Raw genomic sequence first — 24,434 nt, 5'->3', positions numbered from 1 at the left:
CCATTCGCCTTTTCTGCTACTGATCCATATTCCTCTAATTTTCATATTACTTTGATCAGTCGTTATAGTCTCAATAATAAACATTTATTGGTCACAATAATAACTGAGTGCATAAGGTGGTGGCTGGAAGCCAGCTTCTTAGTACGAAAGTTTTCCAACCAAGTCAACAGCGTTCATGGACCAATGTAAACTGCAGCAAATCCACACGCATCCAACTTCCCAACTAAATTCATCTTATGCTCTGAACGACTGAATAAGGCTCCCAGTGGATAAGAATATTACAGCCACTTAAATTTTTCCAATGTGATTTCGGCTGTGTTACTGCTGTATGACAATTTTAACGGAGACATTTCTAGCTGTGAAAATTTGGATGTGATAATCTAGTCTCTTCAGAGAAAGTCCATCGCCTACAACCCTCGTGCATAACCGATTTCATGAACTGGCGAGTCCTTAAACTTTTAATATTTTGTTGTTTTAAATATTTATTTTATGGTGGGAAGAATTCTGTTGCCGAGAAGCCCTCTGAAGCCCGTGTGTTCTGCTAGCTGATTTTAAATTAGAATTTTTCAAATTCTGTTCTCGATTATTTTGACAAATAGTTCATAATTTTGAAAAATCAGACTGATAGGACTACAACTAAATATGTAAGACTTATTTCCTTTTCTCTGTAGAACTCTTATGCAAGGCAGGAGGCACTGATAGGGCAATATTGTATCGTGAAATGCTCGTTATATATTACTTTGAGGTGGGAAAGTATTGCGGTATGGGAAGTTTTTTATCGTTTCTTTTTGGTCATATCATTACACATAACAAATTTCTTCACTTTTCTTGATGACTTTGTCATCACTGTAGACGTACTCCTCTTTAGTAGGAGGTGAATAACATTACAGGTGTTGACAAAATATTTTGAATGTATTCAACATGCTATTTCTCCCTGTCTGAAGAATACCATTCACATGTTGTATACTCCCCTCCCACTCTCTTCTTGATCACATCCATGGAGCTTTTCATGAAACTTTTTCATTCCAGAGCCAAATGATGTTGACTGTTTTTCTTGAAATCAAATCTTTAGGTCTTACAGATATAGCCCCTCATTGTTCTTCAGCACAAAATTTCTGCCCTGAAGTTTGTTTCTGAGTTGCTGTTGGCATTTTATCCACGACAACAGTAGCTCGCAAAAAATGCATGATACGTGATCTGAATTTTAATTGGTTAACTACTTCTTGCCTATTAATATCTGAGCTTAAAATGATTGTATCAGTTATTGTGCATGCTTCTGAAGGCATCCATGTAAATCTATTATTCTATCTTTTTTGTATTTTATTCTTTTTTTCAATGTTTATTAATGAGTAACTTTGGTCCTAAATAAACTTTTCTAAACTGGCAAACGGCCCGACATTCCACATGGGTTCTGTACATTCGTCATCATTAGGGTTTGACGTGGGCACTTAGACCCTATTTGAGATTCTATTAAATTCCTTGATGTTAATTCTCCATTTCTACATCTTATTTGAGATTCTTTTAAATTCCTTGATGTTAGTTTTCCATTTCTTGTGGCTTACTAGTTTTCTCTTAGTTTCTGTTCTTACTATACGAGGTGTTACCACTAATACGATCCGTTATTACTTCATCACTTTTTTCAACATCAGGTATTCCAATACGACCGCAAGAAAGTTAATCTGAGACATTTTAAAAATCCAAAATTCTTTTTCCAGATCTGTCATTCCATAGAAAGTTGCGCATTATTTTATAACAGCCTTGTAGGTAGTTAGGTACAGAGAGACCATCAGGCCTATTCCTCAGTTCGGGTTTGTACGAAGGCCGCAATATTTTTTACCATCTAGCTGCGATGCTTTCCTTTAGATAACAAACAGTATAATCAACTGAAAACCTGATCCTATGTGGTGAAAGGATTATTTAGGTGTATCAAGAACGTCAGGGCCCGTTGCGCTTTTCTGGGGTATTCCTACTGTTAGTCTCCCATCCGTTACTGATACAACATTTCTGAAATCCAACACATACTTTTAAAGGTATTCCTTCTGTTAGTATCTCAATGAGCAGTCGGAAGCAGTGTTGTTGAATGCTTTTCCGAAACCTAGGAAGACGGGCCTTTATTTGTTCTGTTATTATCAATGCGCGCTATTTGAAAAAGAAGAGTTGTGATTCACACTAGTGAATTTTATTGAAACCATTCTGATTCTCTGAGAATATCCCCTTTCCCTTCAGGTGTGTGTTAGTGTCGAAGCTACGGAAATGATCCAGGGTTCTTCAACATACAGATGCTTAGGATACTGGTCTGCCATTCAGTGCGTCAGTTCTAATATTTTACGATAAATATGGCTCTCAACTCTTTTTCAGTCACGCTGAACTATTCGCGGCACGAGAAATTCTTCATAAATATGAGATAAAAAAAGGGGATAATGCCGCACCATTTCAAGGTAGAATCCAAAGCCCGCTGCCTGTTTCGCATTGAGCAGTTTTGATTATTTTATTTGTATTATGTCGCTTTCTTGCCCGTTGCGTTTTCAGTTCAATTTTTGCGGTTGATTTTAAACTAATTTTTCGATGAAGTAGAAACTTGAAATTTTAAACATAGCTCAGAACTGGTTGACAAAACAATATTGACTCGCTTTCTTGTCAGTCTATGCGGTAGGAGGAGTGTGGTGGTGAAAAATATTTATAAATAGTTATTTGAATAAAAATAATTGTTTTGATGTAGCAAGTTTTTAAATGGGGTTAGAAACTATAAAATAATTTCTCCTAATCCATATAGATTCCTAAACCCATACATGTAGTACTGATAATTTGTGCTTTTGGATTTTTAATTGTTATGATAATACTCTTAAGTGTATAATGGAAAACGTGTGTTGGCGGGGGGAGGGGGGGGGGATGGCATGCAGTAGACAACAGGAGATGAACTGTTCACTCCCTGTTTATACACTCCTGGAAATGGAAAAAAGAACACATTGACACCGGTGTGTCAGACTCACCATACTTGCTCCGGACACTGCGAGAGGGCTGTACAAGCAATGATCACACGCACGGCACAGCGGACACACCAGGAACCGCGGTGTTGGCCGTCGAATGGCGCTAGCTGCGCAGCATTTGTGTACCGCTGCCGTCAGTGTCAGCCAGTTTGCCGTGGCATACGGAGCTCCATCGCAGTCTTTAACACTGGTAGCATGCCGCGACAGCGTGGACGTGAACCGTATGTGCAGTTGACGGACTTTGAGCGAGGGCGTATAGTGGGCATGCGGGAGGCCGGGTGGACGTACCGCCGAATTGCTCAACACGTGGGGCGTGAGGTCTCCACAGTACATCGATGTTGTCGCCAGTGGTCGGCGGAAGGTGCACGTGCCCGTCGACCTGGGACCGGACCGCAGCGACGCACGGATGCACGCCAAGACCGTAGGATCCTACGCAGTGCCGTAGGGGACCGCACCGCCACTTCCCAGCAAATTAGGAACACTGTTGCTCCTGGGGTATCGGCGAGGACCATTCGCAACCGTCTCCATGAAGCTGGGCTACGGTCCCGCACACCGTTAGGCCGTCTTCCGCTCACGCCCCAACATCGTGCAGCCCGCCTCCAGTGGTGTCGCGACAGGCGTGAATGGAGGGACGAATGGAGACGTGTCGTCTTCAGCGATGAGAGTCGCTTCTACCTTGGTGCCAATGATGGTCGTATGCGTGTTTGGCGCCGTGCAGGTGAGCGCCACAATCAGGACTGCATACGACCGAGGCACACAGGGCCAACACCCGGCATCATGGTGTGGGGAGCGATCTCCTACACTGGCCGTACACCACTGGTGATCGTCGAGGGGTCACTGAATAGTGCACGGTACATCCAAACCGTCATCGAACCCATCGTTCTACCATTCCTAGACCGGCAAGGGAACTTGCTGTTCCAACAGGACAATGCACGTCCGCATGTATCCCGTGCCACCCAACGTGCTCTAGAAGGTGTAAGTCAACTACCCTGGCCAGCAAGATCTCCGGATCTGTCCCCCATTGAGCATGTTTGGGACTGGATGAAGCGTCGTCTCACGCGGTCTGCACGTCCAGCACGAACGCTGGTCCAACTGAGGCGCCAGGTGGAAATGGCATGGCAAGCCGTTCCACAGGACTACATCCAGCATCTCTACGATCGTCTCCATGGGAGAATAGCAGCCTGCATTGCTGCGAAAGGATGATATACACTGTACTAGTGCCGACATTGTGCATGCTCTGTTGCCTGTGTCTATGTGCCTTTGGTTCTGTCAATGTGATCATGTGATGTATCTGACCCCAGGAATGTGTCAATAAAGTTTCCCCTTCCTGGGACAATGAATTCACGGTGTTCTTATTTCAATTTCCAGGAGTGTATATTGCATCCGTTCCATGTCTTTGGTGTCAATCTTAGAAGTACTGTAATGGCTATAACAAATTCTCACGACTAACTGTATGCAGCTAACAATTTGTGTAGGGCTAGGAGAAACTATTTTATTCTTTATAATCCGATTTTAAAACGTGTTGTATTATAAATTTATTTTTATTTACACAGTTGTTCCTGTGTCAGGTATATGATGTGTAGTATACAGTCTACAGCGCACTATTGTGATCGTTTTCTCATTCCTCAATCCGTTCACCCGTCCACCATAACTGATTGGCGAGCTTACTAAAGTGCCATGGTAGTGGCGTTGATTCCGTCCGAGTTACTAGTAGAGATTTCCCCATAGTGACAAGTCTAGAACGGAACGTTCACGCTCTTGTACGGATAGATGAGGGTGGAACTTTAAGGAGAGGTAGTGGCTCCGGTTACTGAAGCTACTGTAACAGCTGCAATAGTAATGTACAAACTTCACATCCCTCTAAATTGAAGTCCAATGTTGACGACATAGAACTACACAGCCTCCGATTAGCAGCACCTGATACACGATCTCTGATCGCTAGGTTATGTTTTGTTAGTCCATTCGCGAAATAAAACTGTTTGTACACTTCGAAATGGGCACTGTTTTCTCTGTTCTTAGCATGAATGTCGACATGAGAGACATCGGGGGGAAGAATGGATATTTTTTAACCCGTTTCAAAATGTCTGGTCTTGGTTTTGCTTGAATAACCTTAGTGTAATGCACACGTTTTCCTTGTATAGTTCGTATTGGCGTGACGTAATGAAATGTTAAGAAGTTCTCTGAGTCTTCTCTACCGGGCCCGTAAGTTTTACTTCTAAAGGCTTCTAGGTTGACGAATGTTTCTCAAGAATTCCTCAACGTCTGACAGCGACCTACTTTGTTAGGAGTCTTTCAACCTAGCATTAGTCCTCCAGACAACTCAATATATACGCTTGCTCCATCCTGATGGACAACCCTACGTGGCTATAATAAACCCGTCGCCGCACGCTGCTACATCCACAGACTGTTTTCTCTTTTATTTAGCATCCTGAATTTTAATGCTGTTTGCCTCATAAAGAGTTAATGCATTCAGCTGGATGTTGTTCTAACAAGGGAAACTCCCCTTCGCACCCCCCTCAGATTTACTTATAATTTGGAACAGTGGATAGGCCTTGATAAACTCAACACAGATCAATCGAGAAAAGAGGAAGAAGTTGTGTGGAACTATGAAAAAAATAAGCAAAATATACAAACTGAGTAGTCCAAGGGCAAGATATTCAACATCAAGGAGAACGTGAGCTCAGGAGCGCCGTGGTCACGTGGTTACCGTGAGCAGCAGCGCAACGAGAGGTCCTTGGTTCAAGTCTTCCCTCGAGTGAAAATTTTACTTTCTTTATTTTCGCAAAGTTATGATCTGTCCGTTCGTTCATTGACGTCTCTGTTCACTGTAATAAGTTTAGTGTCTGTGTTTTGCGGCCGCACCGCAAAACCGTGCGATTAGTAGACGAAAGGACGTGCCTCTCCAATGGGAACCGAAAACATTTGATCGCAAGGTCATATGTCAACGGATTACTCCTGAGGAAAACACGTCTGATATATTCTATACGACACTGGTGACGGCATGTGCGTCACATGACAGGAATATATTGTCGACTCACCTAACTTGTACACTTGGCGAATGGATGGTTCATTTAGATTATCTTGTATTTACTGTTACTCTTACCATAGTTAATGTTTACCGTTCTACTCTTCTACCATTATGCATAGTTTGTTGTACGATAAATTCCGTAATGTAGCCTTTGCATCCTCTAGCGTATGGGTTGTTCTCTCTTAAAGATAGCGCAGAGGCTGTCAAACAATTGAGCAGCATGTACCCGTATACAGCACCAACTACCTGGGACATGTTATGTCTTAGTACTTTTTGATGGTATGTTCGTTCACAAATTTTTTGTATTCGGTAGGTCGACTATCGCGTGGTCTTCTGGGCCTGATCGCGGGATTTTCGTTTATATTTTGCGCATTCACGATCTTACGTTTACCACAAATAAAACCTTTATTACGTATTAAGAACACGTGTTCCGTAAATTAAAGATGTCAAGCTTTAGATAAACCTAGGAGTTAGATGTTTCTAACCGACTCCAGTAACTGACGCACGAGACTAGCTTAATCAGCCACGATTTTTTCTCTCTTATATATGCCAATGCTGTTACTGTTTGTTTACACTAAAAAGGTAAACTTTAGATGCGCCACCGCCCGTCTCCACTTAATGTTCCATCCGGTCCTTTGCACCTTCCTCGGAATAACATACCAGAAAATTAGCGGTATAGTAATCAAAATGTACGAAAGGCAAGCTGCCCCACATAAAGAGAAATGTTAGTTTTCGTGGATGTAATGACGCTTATTTCTACTGAACTGAATAATTAAGTTTAGTTCACTCATATGACAAGATCCTTTCCCTGTTTCCTATTTATCAGCTCTACAACATAACGTAAGGCTTTCGCAAAAGCGTAATACCATCAGTTTTTTACCACTATTGAAAATTCCCGGGCTACTGTTGTGTTCGGATGGATCTTCTTGTTGAACCAACGATTCGGGAGAAATATCCGAGATCTAATAACGGAGACATTTCTGGTAGTGAAAATTTACATGTTTTGATCTAGTCTCTACACAGAAAGTCCATCACCAGCAAACATCGTACATAACCGATTTCATAATATCGCGAGTCCTCAAACTTTCGGACCTTTCAGTCGATAAGTATTATGACAGGATTCAGTTTGGCGTTTACCTCAGTCACAGACGTACTTTCCGTCATTACCATTGATCCAGTTTGCTGATAATTGCATACACTTTTGTCGTAATCATGTTGCCTGGTAGTCCTTGTTTACTTCTCCGAAACCAGAAAAGTTTCCTCTGGCGCCTGGGAAAACCCATGCTATTCATGAAACTGAACCAGCACAATAAAATTCGATATTCTCTAGGGGACAAATCTGTACTTGATTTAGGGAGCTCCAGCAGTTCTCAATTATAACCCACAAACAAAGAGGCCGTTCACCAGTGCATGGAATAGTTGTATCTTTTCCGTGGGCAATCTACGTAAATGCCTGCTGTGGTTTCTATGATAACATATCATTTCCTCACAGCGACTGTCTCTCCAGCTACAATTAACGAACTTAAAAGAACCCGCAGAATTGAATTCCAGTTACAGTAAGTAAGGGCGTAAGGGTCATTCTGTCACAGAGTGCTAATTTATTTAAGATGACGGAACTTCCCTCCTACCCTTCCCCCTGCCCTCTGTTGTAAATGTGACAATGGCACACTTCTGATATCAAATTAATTGACTGATTTATTAAATTCGTTAGTTAACTACTCATTAATTACTCCATATGGCTCATGATGGAGTGCAAAGAGCACCTCGAATTTCTCAAGCGAAATGTACATTCCTCCCATTTATGCACATTATTTTCGAAGTCTAGAGAAATCAGAGCAATTACGCGTTTTCACATCGCTAAAGAACCGTTACTTGTTGGTTCCTCGTGTGAAAATCCTGTACAACGATATGTCATAGGCTATATTTTCTCCGAGTATTCTCTCATCCAGTAAAAAAATCTGTTCTTATCAGCTTAATATCTTGTGTGTCTTGCTTTACAAGACTAGTATATTAAACTCATTTTTGGCTCGTGATGGAGCCTCCTCACTTCTGAACTGCCTTAAGGTAGTAATATGCCTCATTACTTACGAAGTCTCTTAAGGTAGAAAAATATCAACACAGCGGAGTTGTAAATATCGTCTTAATTCAACATACTACCTTATAAATTCGTTAACACAGGTGAGTTTATCACAAATGCAATCTCTCCTTGTGTAGGTGGTAAGCTGAATTTTCGTTAAAAATTCCTACCGAACGTGAAAATGCCCACCACTCCAACTTGAAAATCATATCCGTGGCATTCTCGCCCTTTCTTCCACCTGCCCAGAGGAACATAACATCAGAATCCCTTTGCATGTTGAGTAATTTTTTCCTGCAGTTGGATTACATTTGTCAGGCAACCGTTATGGACGCTACTATGATGTCACTCACGGGCTTCCCACGGACTTGGTACTCATTTCCCCCTATACCAAAACTGGTGGTGACTGTCATCAGATAGCTGAAGGTGTCCAGCGCTAGTTATGTTCTCTCTTTCTGTAGCCCTGTCATGCTGGTGGAAGTAAGCCATTTAGAATTCTGGTATACTGCCTCCAGGCCAATCCTGCAAAGACCTGTCGGTCTTTGGGGGCGGTAGGATGTTTCACTCTCATCTCCATCCCTGTGACGCCTCCGCCCCCCTCCCAACTGCCGGCAGCAAGTCGCTTGCAAGTCCCAAGTCTGTTCTAACGTACCACCCTACCTACCATCCGGGAATTTGCGTGAAATTAAAAATGGTGGTGCCCTTTCCAGGACTCGAACCCTTGCGGATCGAAAGACCAAGTGCACACCCAACACAAGGAAACTGTCCACTTGCAGGAGAGGAAGGTTAGGTTAATGTATTTATTTTGGTTGGGAAACTGAAGCAAAGGTCGTTGCTACTTATGTAATTAACTATAAAAATCGGACCTAATTACACAATTATGTGCATAGCGCTACAAAAGGAGTGGCCAAAATCGCAAAACAGCTCTAAAATTGATGATGCCATACAACTAGTGCTATTCTGCTGGGTAAAAATTTCACAGTACCACTCGAAACTAATACCAGATGCACTAAAAATCCACCCTTCACATATAAGCTGGCGGGAAAAGTGGCGGGAGAAGCAGGTACTATCTTTATTTTTTTGGTGAGAAATATGTTCAACTGACGAGATGCCGGTGTTGGAAAGGGACGACTTTAATAAGTGTATTACCTGTAAGCATACAGCTGAGGACTGCATCTATCGCTGTTTTAACGTCACAGTTCGCTACAGACACCTCCTGCAGCCCAGGTAATCGAAGCCAATACATGCTACCACAACTGTTCCAGTTACACATCGAAGTTATTGTGAAAAAAAGCAGCACTCGTAATCAGTGAGTTGTAATGGAACATATGTACTAGAAAAATCGTCGTACCAAAAGATTGCAACAGGAGAGATGGGCAGCAGTTGAACGTGAGTTATCCTCAATATACGGCCAGGAACTAGATAAATTGTAGGCACCTCTTCCTCCTCACATCCGTCCTCCTCCCTCTCTCTCTTTCCCTCTACTTACGACTGGAACATGGCTTTTCCAGACCGTCAATTTATACCGTATGCCGCATTTCTATGATACATACAGCTGACAGACCACTGGCACTCAGCCTGATTTGAGGCATCGGCTCTTTGCCCACACAAAAAATGAATAGCCAACTAAACAATATGAGAAAATGAGGGCTGCTGCAAATGCAAATTGTTTGTTCATCTAAAATGTAGTGGCACTGCACGGTTACCCCCCCCCCCCCCCTGCCACCAACACTGCCTCACACACCACCGCCTGGTAAAGGCGCAGTCACGTTGGCGGCCTCACACACAGAAGGTCTGCTCCAGTGCCAGCCATTCTGAGATGCAGAACAGCTGTATTTAACTTCAACGCATCTCTTATACGTGAGCACCTATCAAAATGAAGAACACAATTACTATGATAATAAATTTCATCTTTCCATGAAAACAGGCGCAGTCCATTTTCTTTTAGTTTTATGAGAAAAATAGGTATAGATTTTACGTTTATTTTCACGATACAACTTGCATCTCATTATTTCGCGACATCCAACGAAGTAAAAAAAGCTACAGCACCACCCCCCATTACACATGACCAAACTGCAGAGGTTGGTGTTATACACATGTCAGATGTATTAACTTATATCACATCTCCTATGCATGCCCACCCTGTGTAAAGTTGCGGATAAGGACTTCTGCTATTTTGCTGTGAAAACTACTGATCACTGCAGAATGTCGTCATTATTTCGAAACCATTTTCGGAGAAAAGAAAAAGAGAGAATTTTAACTCCAAAGAAAAAACATCTATATTAAGCAAATTCTTTAAGCTTCATGGACAAATTAAATGACCTGAGAGTGTCTCTCATGTTCAAATCAGGGTCTGTAAATAAACTGCCATGCATGTGGTTATCAAAAAAATTTCAGACACATGAAATAACATTACAGAATGAGTATTATTCTTATGTACAAGATAGAACAGCACATTAGTCGGACAGTATAGTATAGCACTGTACTCGAATGTACCCAGTCAGTCACAATGAAATATTCTACAGATGCACTGCATTTGCTCTATTTTCTGTTTGTCTATGTTCATGTGTGTGTTGCGAATGAATCCCATGACTCAGGACAGGCCTGAGATAGTGTTAGAATACGGGCCCACCCCGTGTTATATCTGGAATGGTGCCTAAAAATGGATCCACAATGCACTATGTACAGGACAGGGTTCGAAGGTGTATCCATCATGCATTACATTTGGAACGGGTTCTAGAGGATGATTCGCAATGTGCTACATTTGGGATAGGTTTCGATGGTGTATCCATCAGCGAGAGAATTGGGTGAGGTTTATTGGAGCATACACATGTACAGACACAGAAATACAGAAAATAAATCAAATGCATTGCATCTGTAGAATATTTAGTTGTGTGTGAGTGGCTGCATTCGAGCACGGTGTTACACTACAGCTCGCATCTCGTGGTCGTGCGGTAGCGTTCTCGCTTCCCACGCCCGGGTTCCCGGGTTCGATTCCCGGCGGGGTCAGGGATTTTCTCTGCCTCGTGATGGCTGGGTGTTGTGTGCTGTCCTTAGGTTAGTTAGGTTTAAGTAGTTCTAAGTTCTAGGGGACTTATGACCACAGGAGTTGAGTCCCATAGTGCTCAGAGCCATTTTTTTTGTTATACTACACCATCCGAACAATATGCCGTTCTATCTAGTACATAAGAATAATACTCATGAAGAAGTGTCTGCATCCTTCCAACGGACATCTAGCAGACAAAACAGCGGAACTAGGATGATCATATGCCATCATTGAGGATCTTTAAGAGCATTAAAGAGAGCATGACAGGGGGTGGCGGGACGCCTTGATCTGTTGTTATTACTGGACAATCTAGACAATATTGTTACGAAATATCAGCTATATAATTTCCATCGAAGATATTATGCTCTTTAGCAGGATGAATTTAAATGTGCTTACATTCCCTACAGAATCGTTCTGCGAAGAGTTTCTCGCTATTTTCAGGGCTGTAGCACTGTCGAAAATAAAGTAGAAGCGGTTGAAATCGAGACTTCACAGTTGGTAATATGGATGGATAGTCTCTATATGCATGTGTAGAGCTGTCAGCAGTGGACAGTTGAGGTTCGAATGGATGACTTGCTAATTGTTCGTCTATAAATTATGTTGCTGGGGGTGCACACTCTGTAGGTATGGAGAAGGGAAACTCTCACGTTTCAGGATGCTAAGTGCAGTCAACACATGGTCAGCAAACGAATAAGTTATTACGAGGATAAAAAAATAACCGAACTGAACAGTCTATAGATGTCCTAACACGATTGTGGGAACGTATCACAATTATAAACCGAGCGAGGTGACGCAGTGGGTAACACAATGGACTTGCATTTGGGAGGACGACAGTTCAATTCCGCGTCCGGCCATCCTGATTTAGGTTTTCCTTGATTTCCCTAAATCACTCCAGGCAAATGCCGGGATTGTTCCTTTGAAAGGGCACGGCCGACTTCCTTCCCCATCTTTCCCTAATCCGATGACACTGATGACCTCACTGTTTGGTCTCTTCCCCCAAACAATCCAATCCAACCCACAGTTATAAGGGGTAAACAAAAACAGTGAAGCTCATCTGTATAGCAATAACTCCCTGTTGCAGATTCCTTCATGGTAGAGTTAACGCTAGGAGCCTAAGGAGGGGGGGGGGGGTTCGTTGAACCCACAATTTTTTTATGCCTCCTGCTTTTGCCCAAGTAACTTTCATACTACATATTCCCTTTGAGTTATTGTTCGTTGGCTATTTTATGAAACGTTAGTGTCAATATATTTTATAGAAAATTCCTGCTTTGAAAGAAAAAACAAATAAACTTATTGTGGATCCAACAAACCCCCCCCCCCCCCTTAGTTTTCCATGATATAGAAAATTTCCCTTAGTAGGATTTCGTATTTCTCATCTCTACAACATGCAAGTTAGTTTCTTGATGGTTGGTATTCTTGATATTCACAACAATCAGTTTACTTTCAGAGGAAGTGATTGTTGATGTCAGTCAGCTGTTATTTATCTTGTAAACTTGCAGTGAGTTAGTGCAGTTTCCTACTGTTCACACCCAGACTTAGAAATGACTAAAAGAATACGCGACTCATCTTCAGAAAGAGATCTGAATGAAATTTTAGATGAAGATTCTGACTCGGGGAGTGAAAGTGAATATGAGGATGGTGTTATGGAGTAAGATTCAGATCGGGAAAGTGATGTGGATGTTAGAGAAGATGAAGATAGCGCAGCTTCAGGCACTGACAATCAGGATGTTATTGTGGCCAAGTCTGGAAGAAGGTACGTAATCACACAGCCTAGAATTCCTCGGAGGTCTGTTACTAATATAGTAAGAGAGCAGGCAGGAGTTACTCCAGCTGGTGTTTGCCATTCACCTGGAGAAACCTTGAAGTTACTTCTTACGCCTGACATCATGGATGCTATAGTAAAACATTCAAATGAAGAGGCAGTTAGGTGAAATGTTACTTTGACTAACGAGATAGAATTGTATGCCTTTATAGGAATCCTGATACTTATGGGGGCAAATAAGGACAATTCTGTCAGTGTACACGATCTTTGGTCAGACCTAATGGGTCGCCCAGTTTACAAGGGTATTTTGGCAAGAGAACGTTTCAAGGAACTTATTGCAATCATAAGGTGTGATGACAAAAGTACCCGCCAGCTAAGAAGGGAAGCAGACAAGTTCACAGCAATCCGTGATGTTTTCAACAAAGTGAATGATAGGTTTCCACTACTGTATAAACCAGGGGTCCACCTCACCATTGATGAGAGCTCAGCTTGTTTAGAGGGTGCTGCCCCTTCAAAGTATTTATGAAGGATAAACTGGGCAAGTATGGCATCCTTATACGCATGATGTCCGATGCAGTTGACAGATACGTCTTGAATATGGAACCCTATGCAGGTAATGTTCAGAATTTGTCGAAACAAGAACGAGGTTCAGCAGCTGTCGTCAAACGTCTGGTAGCACCTGCGAAAAATACTGGTCGCAATATTACTACAGACCGATACTACACATCGGTGGAGTTGGTGGAAGAATTATACCAGGACTACAAAGTTGCTACAGTAGGAACTCTCCAGTTAAACAGGAAGCATATTCCAGACATAATGAAAAACACGTCAGATCGAGAGCTATATTCATCAATGTTCTTGTTCACAGGTAGGCCTCCAGTAACTTTGGTGTCCTACATAGCAAAAACGAAACCAAGTAAAAACGTACTGATGTTGTCAACAATGCACCAAGATAAAGGCACTGTTGAAGGAGAGAAGAATAAAACTGAGATAAATGCATATTATAATTCCACTAAAGGTGGAATTGATACCATTGATCAAATGGCGCGTATGTGCACCTGCAAGAGTGGAACAAAGAGGTGGCCTCTATCTGTATTTTACTCTCTCATCGACATTTGTGCTATCAACGCAGCCACCATATTCATCCAGCAACATCCAAGATGGAATGAAAAGAAACACAAGAAAATGAAACTTTATCTTCTGCAAGCTGGGATGGAACTAGTGAAATTGCACGTGGAAGAAAGAAGTGCCAATGCCAGAGAGTTATCTAACCAAAGGGTCGGTGCCATATATGTGTAAGAGAAGCTAAAACAAAGAAGCAGAAGTACAACAATCTAAGTAAACGAAAACAGTTTTGTGGACAGTGTCATAAACATGTGTATAACACACATTCAGAAAAAATTGTGAAGTGTGTCTCTTGCCTTGAAGTTGAGGACTCAGGGTAGTCTGTTGTATATGAACACATCTGTATTTTGTATTGTAATATGTCAATTTTTTATTCACTCAATCCAATATTTATAACAATTAACAACATTTCTAAACTGATGCCTTAGTTAAAATACATAAACCATTTTAAAAGTTGTAATTTTTCGTCTGTAAACTTATTTAATACCTGTGGGCTCGCCGAATCCCCCTCCCCCATAGGCATCCAAGTTATAAAAAAAGGCTTGGGCGTCCAAGGGTTAAAGTCAAATGAATGTGTAGAGCTGTGCCAGACTTCAAGTCTTCACCAAGTGCATCGGTAAATGAGTCTGCAGACAAGCCCTCTGATGTGTCGTAGCAGTACATAGATTGGCATCCAAACTACGGGTTTCCAATCTGCACCACTCGCTGAGTCTCGTCCAGGTACAATGCCTGTGTTATTATACTTTGCAAGCTCTTCCTATTCTAAATGCCTGCATGTACAGGGCTATTACAAATGATTGAAGCGATTTCATAAATTCACTGTAGCTCCATTCATTGACATATGGTCACGACACACTACAGATACGTAGAAAAACTCATAAAGTTTTGCTCGGCTGAAGCCGCACTTCAGGTTTCTGCCGTCAGAGCGCTCGAGAGCGCAGTGAGACAAAATGGCGACAGGAGCCGAGAAAGCGTATGTCGTGTTTGAAATGCACTCACATCAGTCAGTCATAACAGTGCAACGACACTTCAGGACGAAGTTCAACAAAGATCCACCAACTGCTAACTCCATTCGGCGATGGTATGCGCAGTTTAAAGCTTCTGGATGCCTCTGTAAGGGGAAATCAACGGGTCGGCATGCAGTGAGCGAAGAAACGGTTGAACGCGTGCGGGCAAGTTTCACGCGTAGCCCGCGGAAAATTGGCTCATGCCAGAACTGGAGACCGACAGCGCCGACTTCATCTTTCAACAGGATGGTGCTCCACCGCACTTCCATCATGATGTTCGGCATTTCTTAAACAGGAGATTGGAAAACCGATGGATCGGTCGTGGTGGAGATCATGATCAGCAATTCATGTCATGGCCTCCACGCTCTCCCGACTTAACCCCATGCGATTTCTTTCTGTGGGGTTATGTGAAAGATTCAGTGTTTAAACCTCCTCTACCAAGAAACGTGCCAGAACTGCGAGCTCGCATCAACGATGCTTTCGAACTCATTGATGGGGACATGCTGCGCCGAGTGTGGGAGGAACTTGATTATCGGCTTGATGTCTGCCGAATCACTAAAGGGGCACATATCGAACATTTGTGAATTCCTAAAAAAACTTTTTGAGTTTTTGTATGTGTGTGCAAAGCATTGTGAAAATATCTCAAATAATAAAGTTATTGTAGAGCTGTGAAATCGCTTCAATCATTTGTAATAACCCTGTAGATCTTCAGGGAGAGGGGAATGCTTAGGATGATTTTTTAGTAGGCTGGTGTGTAGGACACTATAATATCATCGTATAAAACGAAAAAACGCGCGGGTATGCCAGAAATATGACCATATACATATGGAAAGCTATCGAAAAAGTGTGAAAAAATTATATAAAATCGGTAAAATATCGAGGAAAGCCTGATATAATTACGAAAAATTGATTTTAAATACGTAAATCTTGATAACCTGCCACTGTAGCATCAGTAACCGATTTCACAGCTGCGCCAGACATTTGTTGTCTTGTATGAGCGTTTCAGACCGCAGCGCCGTATTCTGCCTATTTACATATCTCTGTATTTGAATACGCATGCCTGTGCTTCAGTGTAGTTAAAGACAGTCATTCGATATTCATGAACTGTAGATGTTATGCTACTGAATTGCTTTGTGCAGTCTTCGTATACTCTACACAGCAGTGCATATCTTCCTGTACATTAGTGTGCTATTTTCCTCGTTGCGATAGCTCTCTACCTAGTCACTAACTGGTGTGGGACCAGATAGCCTTGTAACTAATGAAACATTGCTGTGATGGGATTTCGAGAGAATTAGCAGGGGTCTGTGACTTGGCGGGGGACATCCCTAAAACATCAAAATCAATTGGATTCAAATGCTATCAAAAACTGGAAAATGTGTAAGAATATGGCGGGTATGGGGAGTTGAGAAGTGAGCTCTATACCGCATTACCTAACGGTTGTGAACAAACAATTTACAGCGTCTCACATACGTTTTACAAAGTGACTGCAGTGAGAAAATTGGAAGCTTATACAACAGTTTTTAGTGAGAGACAATCAGCAGCAGAGGTTCAGTCTTTAGTTTTCTCGACAAAATATGAGACAACATTCTTCTGCCAGTTTCGTGTGCCTATAAATAGATTGAATGACATCTTAAAAGGTAACTAAATTTAAATCTACATCCATATGCTGGCATCGCAAGCTGTTTTACGGTGCATGGCGGTGGATGGCCTGTACCACTACTAGTTACTTCCTTTCCTATTTCCACTGGCAAACAGTGCCAAGGAAAGAAAGATTGTCTGTATGCTTGTGTATGGCAGCTAATTTCTCGCATCTCATCTTCGTGGTCCTTCCGCGAAATAATGTTGGTGGCAGTAGAGTCCTGCAGTCAGCTTCAGACACCAGTTCTCTAAATTTTCTTGACAGTGTTCTTCGGAAAGAACATCGCATTCCCTCCAGGCATTCCCATTTGAGTTCTCGAAGCAGCTGCCCACCTATCAGGTGGGAGTCAATATTAACGCTTCTACAGGACCGTATTCTGAGGCAAACCCAGGTATTTGGGCTCATACATGTCAAGCACCCAGTCCTTCTGAGGAGGATAAGACGGCTTTTGTCAGTCTGGAATCATTAACAGCCGTCCGGCATGGCGAGCAGTGGCTTGTCGGCTAGGAGCGTGACGTGTGGACGGAGGTTCGTGGTCCGGTGGGAGAAGTGGCGGCTGCTCGCATGCAGCCCGGTGGCTGTGGCAGGATTGAAAGAGGAAGCGTCACAGGGGTGGATAAGGGAGTGAAACATTCTACTGCCCCATAGACCGACAGGTCTCAGTAGGATTCGTTTTGGAGCAGTATGCCAGACATTTAAATGGCTTACTTCCTCCAGCATGAAAAGGCGAGAGGTAAACAGAAAGTAATTAGTGCGGATATTTTCAGCTATCTGACGACGACAACCTAGCCTGTCGGAAATCCCCACAAAAGTGTCTTCAATGGTTAACTGGCGAGTGTAATCCGAGTGCAGGATAACAAATTACCCATCACACAAAATGATTCTCATGATCTGTCTAACTAATTAGTCAATGCTTTTGATGTCAATGAAGTGTCCCTGGGCGGGTGGAAGCGTGACCGACAGTACCACGGATATCATTTGCGAGTTGGGTGGTCATCATGCGTTTTTTCTTTGTGGCGAGGTCTTTTAACGAAGTTTCAACCTCCCACATACGTAGGGAGAGATTATCGTCGTAATAAAGTCATCTTGTTTTCAGTCATCAGTGTTCTGACTGGTCTGATGCGGCCCGCCACGAATTCCTCTTCTGTTCCAACCTCTTCATCTCAGAGTAGCACTTGCAACCTATGTCCACCATTATTTGGCGGATGTATTCCAATCTCTGTCTTCCTCTATAGTTTTTCCCGTGGAAGTCATTCCCTGATACCGTAACAGGTACCTTATCATCCTGTCTCTTCTCCTTGTCGGTGTTTCCCACACATTCCTTTCCTTTCCGATTCTGCGCAGAATCTCCTCATTCCTTATCTTATCAGTCCACTTAATTTTAAAAATTCGTCTGTAGCAGCACATCTCAAATGCTTCGATTCCCTTCTGTTCCGGTTTTCCCACAGTCCATGTTTCACTACCATACAATGCTGGGCTTCAAACGAACATTCTCAGAAATTTCTTCCCCAAATTATGGCCAATTTTGGGTACTAGTATACTTCTCTTAGCCAAGAATGCCCTTTTTGACAGTGCTAGTCTGCTTTTGATGCCCGCCTTATCCGTCCATCATTGGTTATTTTGCTGCCTAGTTGGTAGAATAACTTCATCTACTTCGTAACCATCAATCCTGATGTTGTAACCATCAATCCTGGTATTAAGTTTCTTACTGTTCTTATTTTTGCTACTTCTCGTTCCTTTCGTCTTTCTTCGATTTACTCTCAATCCATATTCTGTACCTATTGGACAGTTCATTCAGCAAATCATGTAATTCTTCTTCACTTTCACTAAGGATAGCAACGACATTAGCGAATCGTATCATTGACATCCTTTCACCTTGAATGTTAATTCTTTAGTCCGAACCATCGTTCTTGGTCATCCCCTCTTATTATTCCCTATTGGTTCTTGTACATATTGTATATTACCCGTCACTCTCTATAGCTTACTCCAATTTTTCTCAGAATTCCGAACATGTTGCTCAATTTTACGCTGTCGAACACTTTTTCCAGGTCGACATATCCTATGAACGTGTCCTGATTTTTCTTTAGTCTTGCTTACATTCTCAGCCGCAACGTCTGAATTGCCTCTCCTTACCTTTCCCAAAGTCACACTGATCGTCGTCTAAAACGTCCTTAATTTTCTTTTCCATTATTCTGTATATTATTGTTGTGAGCAACTTGGTTGGATGAGCTGTAACGTTGATTGCGCGATAATTCTCGCTCTTGTCAGATCTTGCAGTCATCAGTGCGGATGATATTTTTCCGAAAGTCAGCCTCATAGATTCTACACACAAATGTGAATATTTGTTTTGTTGTCACGTCCCCCCATGATTTTAGAAATCTTCCCCCTCATAGCGGCCTTCAGTGTACTCTTTCCACCTATCCTGTCTCTCTTCTGCACTTAACAGTGGAATTCCCGTTGCACTCATAAGGTTACTACACTTGCTTTTAATTGCAACGAAGGTTGTTTTGACTTCCGACAATCATTTCTTTTTTGATTTCTCAACATTTTTCATGCACCCGTTTCGTCTTAGCTTGACTACTCTTCCTGTTTATTTCATTCCTCGAAGACTTATATTTCTGTATTCCTGTATTTCCCTGCACATTTTTGTACTTCTTTCTTTCATCGTTCAACTGAAGTATTTCCTCTGTTACCCATGGTTCTTCGTAGTTACCTTCTATGTACCTATGTTTTTCTTTCCAACTTCTGTGATTGCCCTTTTTAGAGGTACTTCCTATTGAGCTATTAATTATTGCTGTATCTATAGCCTTAGAGAACTTCAAGCGTATCTCATCATTCGTTAGTACTTCCATTTTTTTGCGTATTGATTCTTCCTGACTAATCTCTTAAACTTCAGCCCACTCTTCATCACTACTGCATTGTGATCTGTCTATATCTACTCCTGGGTAGGTCTTACAATCCAGTATCTGATTTCGGAATCTCTGCCTGATCATGATGTAATCTAACTAAAATGTTGCATGGGGGCTTAATTTAAATATTAATGAAAATATTTTTTTAGTAGCTGTAAGTCCGATTACGCAAGTCTCGTAAACGGCTGGCCCTGACTAGTTTTAGTACGCAATCTGACTGCTTAGAATGACAACAAAGAATGTAAGAAAATTTCTGTTAGCACAATTAATTAATTAAGTCCCCAGTAACTATAAAACCTGCGAAACCAACAAAGCACAAGTGTAGCTGTTCTGTATGTGGTAGTATGACTCAACGCACATCTGGCACGGTTCTTCTTCAACAAGACAAGAATTTTTTAATACCAATTATACTGACGTGATAAAAGAAAATTACAAATACTATAATTGTGCAAGAAAACCAAAATTACACTCTAATACAAGAACACACGCCAGTTGCTTGTTGACTGAACCTGTAATGACACATTATTCAGGTCACTGAAAGAATAAAAGAATAAAAGAAAATACCTCCATATATATTGACGAAATGCACTCTGACCATTACAATATCTCCATTAGAACATCATCATCTCTCCCATCAAACCACTGCATAAAACATGGAGCAACACTCTCCACTACCGCATCTCACTCTGACTTCAGCTACAAGCAGTGTCCACCACAACTTCTCGGCAAGAACTGCCTGCCGCTACGTCTCAATAATCACTGCCAGTGGAGGCGGCGGAACAATACTCTCTGGCGCGATTTCTGGCGCTGTGGCTCAGTGTAGCCACCTTTCATATGCCCTTCCTCCACGGCTAGAATTTGATGGTATTTTTGCCAGCATTGGTGGTGAAAATACCACCAAATTCGTCGAAAAAAATACAGACAAAAATAAAAGATAATATTAATACGTAAGTATCATATAACTAGATAAAATTTTGGCTTTGCACTGACCTTACAATACCCTAATATATAAAATACAGTAAGGAATACAAATTCTTTCATACATATGACTTTACATAATAATTTACAGAAATATCATGTGGTTAAACAATTCAATCGATAGCGTCAGCAATGACGAATATGAGCAGGTAAGAGTCTTATAACTTTTCACAAACAGTAATACACAAAAAATCAGTTTATACAAATATTCACATAAAATGTTTTCATAACAAGTGGTTGACAGTTCCAGCAGTAGCACCCAGCAATGTTGAGTAGGTGCAGACACCATCAGGTGACATCATTTCAGTAGAAGCAGTCCATCAGTGGCACCCAGCATTGTGGAACAGGTGCAGACTCCAACAGGTGACATCATTTCAGTAGAAGCAGTCCATCAGTGGCACCCAGCAATGTTGAGTAGGTGCAGACAGCAAGAAGTAACATCATTTCAGTAGAAGCAGTTCCATCTGTGGTACCCAGCAATGTTGAAGAGGTACAGACAGCAAGAAGTAACATCATTTCGGTAGAAGCAGTTCCATTTGTGGTACCCAGCAATGTTGAAGAGGTACACACAGCAACAAGTCACATTTCTCAGTAGAAGCAGTTCATCAGTGGCACCCAGCATTGTTGAGTAGGTGCAGACACCGACAAATGACATCATTTCCATAGAAGTAGCTAAGCAGTCCATCATATTCACTATCACTGATCACACTGTTCCTCAGCAGAAATTAAACATGTCCTAGTGGCACCAATCATGTAGAAATAGTACAAGTAACAGTCCATAATATTTACTATCACTGATCAGACAGTTCAAGCATGAACAATAGTTTGAATACACATACAAATGCTTTTACACTAAACATACAAATCATAACAAACACACAAATGATGTCAGATAATTGTCATATTAACTATTACAAATACACAAACATCAGTAAACCTATAATATTTATGGGTGTCAGTGCAAGCCACTACAAACAAATAAAATAATATTTAGGAGATAGGTGGGTAGGATTAGGAAAGGAAAACACACAAAACACACTCACTCATCTTTCATCCACATTAAGTACTACTGTGTAATTGAATAGTGTTAACTGTGTGGATCCACTTCTGTCAAAATTTCATGTTCATCATGTGTATCAAGTAGTAGTGACAGCAATGTATAACAGTCAATAATAGTTAAGTCAACGTCATAGTCATCATGTCAAGACCAATGTTTGCCAAGCCAGATCAAAATGTACGGTTGCTGAACAACTGTCAGTGTGCCAAGATATGCAACTTCCTCTCTCCAAAAAAAAAAAAAAAAAAAAAAAAAAAAGTACATACTGCTTAGTGATTTAACAAAGTGTGTGTAGACAATCTTCCTTCCATTTTAGTGTTCTAGTCTGCTATCTTCATCCTCCTTGTTCCATATAGACCAACAACAAAAAAAAATGCAACTCACTTATTTTACCTCTTATACACCATAACTCCAATCAACTTCATATAATCTCAATACCTCCATAATACCTCTTCAGTACGTCGATACATATAAACCTTATTGCTAGTATCATTTCACTTCCATAACAACTCTTTCCTCTAGTCAGTCTCCTCGATCGAGTACAGATAAAATCCTAATGCAAACCTCCTCATCCCATACAATCCGAAGACACACTGTCAACACACAACCTCTGTGTAATCCATCTGACCAAAATCTTCTACTCATTATGAATTATAAACAAAGAATGCATACATGACCTCTAACAGACTTAGTTCGAATAACTCTCAGTAATTAAGTACGATTACGGAGTGTGAATGATCCTAATATTTCACAGTGTGTACACCACTTCAAGAATTATGGCAAACAGAAGCAAACATGTGGAGTATTTCTTGTGTCAAGTGTCACTTCCTATTTCAATTGCTCACGAAAAATGCAGTGTAATAACTGTGTTGGTATGTCATGTCGTTAGCTTCCTTCCTATTGGCATACATTTATACAGCTTTCATAAAACCACCAGCTCATGTGACTTCTATGATGTTTCTTGTACTAAAGTCGCTCGTCGAATTACTGCAGTTCATTTTCTTATGTTAAAATATAAAGCACTGAGCGTAAGCAAAACAAGCAACAGCGAGTAAATATACCAGTAGTGAACAGAATGTCAACAAGTGGATGCAGCACAATTTCTATAACGAGGCTTCGCCAAGCGAACAATCCGTAACCCATACCACATCGTAACCCACACTCCATGTCCGTACACTGTACATCAGCATTGCTATATACCAAATTAAAGTATAGTTATGACAACAAGCAGAAATGTGTAAATGTGCAATCCATACGCATAGCAGTAAACATATATCTTACGTACTAAACAGGTCATTAGCATCGTATCTTAATAAGTAAACATGAAGGCGCAAGCAGATAAATCACAAAGTATAACTTACATACCTAACCACATCAGCACAATTAATCAGGTGACAATTACAATTTAAATAAATAAGCACAGCAAGCACATAATAAAAAAATATGACATCAGTGAAAAAGCATTGCAGTCAAGCGATGCATAATATAAACAAGTTACAACTCAGTTCATTAATAATCATTGTCAAAATCAGTTAACGTACGCAAGCACGTCGCTTCACAAGTAAATTCATAGAACATGAAATTTAGCACAAAGTATGAATCACGTAATCGCGAGCAGCAAATTACGTCTAAAGTACGTACCTAAGTGGAAATATGTTACCTGAAAAATAAACTCAATTAATAATTACCTTTTTAGTTTATTACTTTCTTCTTCGAAATGACATTTTTCCTGAAATTTTCTCGATAGCAAGTCGTCTTAACGTCGGACACGCACAGAATTTACCTGAAGTTCTTAAATATTTTATAGAACCGTATCCTGAAAAATACTGAATGTTAATAACAGAATTCATCAAGTCACTATAGCTTTATACTGAATTTAGTCGGAGAAATTAGACTGTGTATTTATTTACGGCTGTCAGTGCATTCGCACTGAGCGCTCGATCAGCTGTAGGCGCGTGACGTAGGAAGTGATTGTTTGCGGTCAACGACTGCCTTGTGCGGCGCGCAGACTTGACTGTTGCTTTGAGTATATGCAGCCGCCAAAACACAGCGCGGTATCCTTGTACTCTCCGTGTGTTTACATACAACTGTTAGTTTCTCAAAAGGATGTCATTCTACAAAAATTTTTCAAAAGTATATCATTCCACAAAAATTTTAACGTTAGATATATGATGTATTCCCTTAGAGCGTCGTGATTTAAGAGTTTCTACTTCGACAGTGTTATCATGAATAATTTTGCGAATTCTATATGGACCGTTATAAAGCAGAAAAAATTTCCGACACAAGCCTTTTCCTTTGTGAGACAAACGATGAGCCTTAATTAACACTTTCTGACCAACTGACAAGATTTTTAAACGACCAGGACGCTTAGCTGATTTCTCTCTTCTAGCAGCAGCAGATGCAATATTTTGAAGAGCCAGGTTGACAACTTCAGAATGCCGCAGTTTCCGTATAGGCGGAAAAGGAACGATTTCAGAAATGCGATTTGTCGGTGCTTTGTTTTTTAATATCAGTATAGGTGGTAAAGAAGTTGAGTCGTTAGGAAGTTCATTCAGAATGTTTTGAAAAATATGAAGATACTGATCCCACGTTCTGTGATTCTGATGACAATAAAGACGACACAATTTATTGATTTCCTTCATCCATCTCTCTGAAGCGTTAGATTGAGGGTGAAAAAGTGAAATGAAAATTGGTTTAATTTTACGACGCCGTAGAGTACGAAGCCAAATTTTAGAACGAAACTGTGATCCATTATCTGATATAACCTTATCAACATGACCCACTTATTTAAGAAAATGGTTAATAAAAGCATTAGATACTGA

Source organism: Schistocerca cancellata, chromosome 3, assembly GCF_023864275.1.
Source record: "Schistocerca cancellata isolate TAMUIC-IGC-003103 chromosome 3, iqSchCanc2.1, whole genome shotgun sequence".
Lineage (NCBI taxonomy): Eukaryota > Metazoa > Arthropoda > Insecta > Orthoptera > Acrididae > Schistocerca > Schistocerca cancellata.
Note: the sequence above shows the minus strand (reverse complement) of the source record.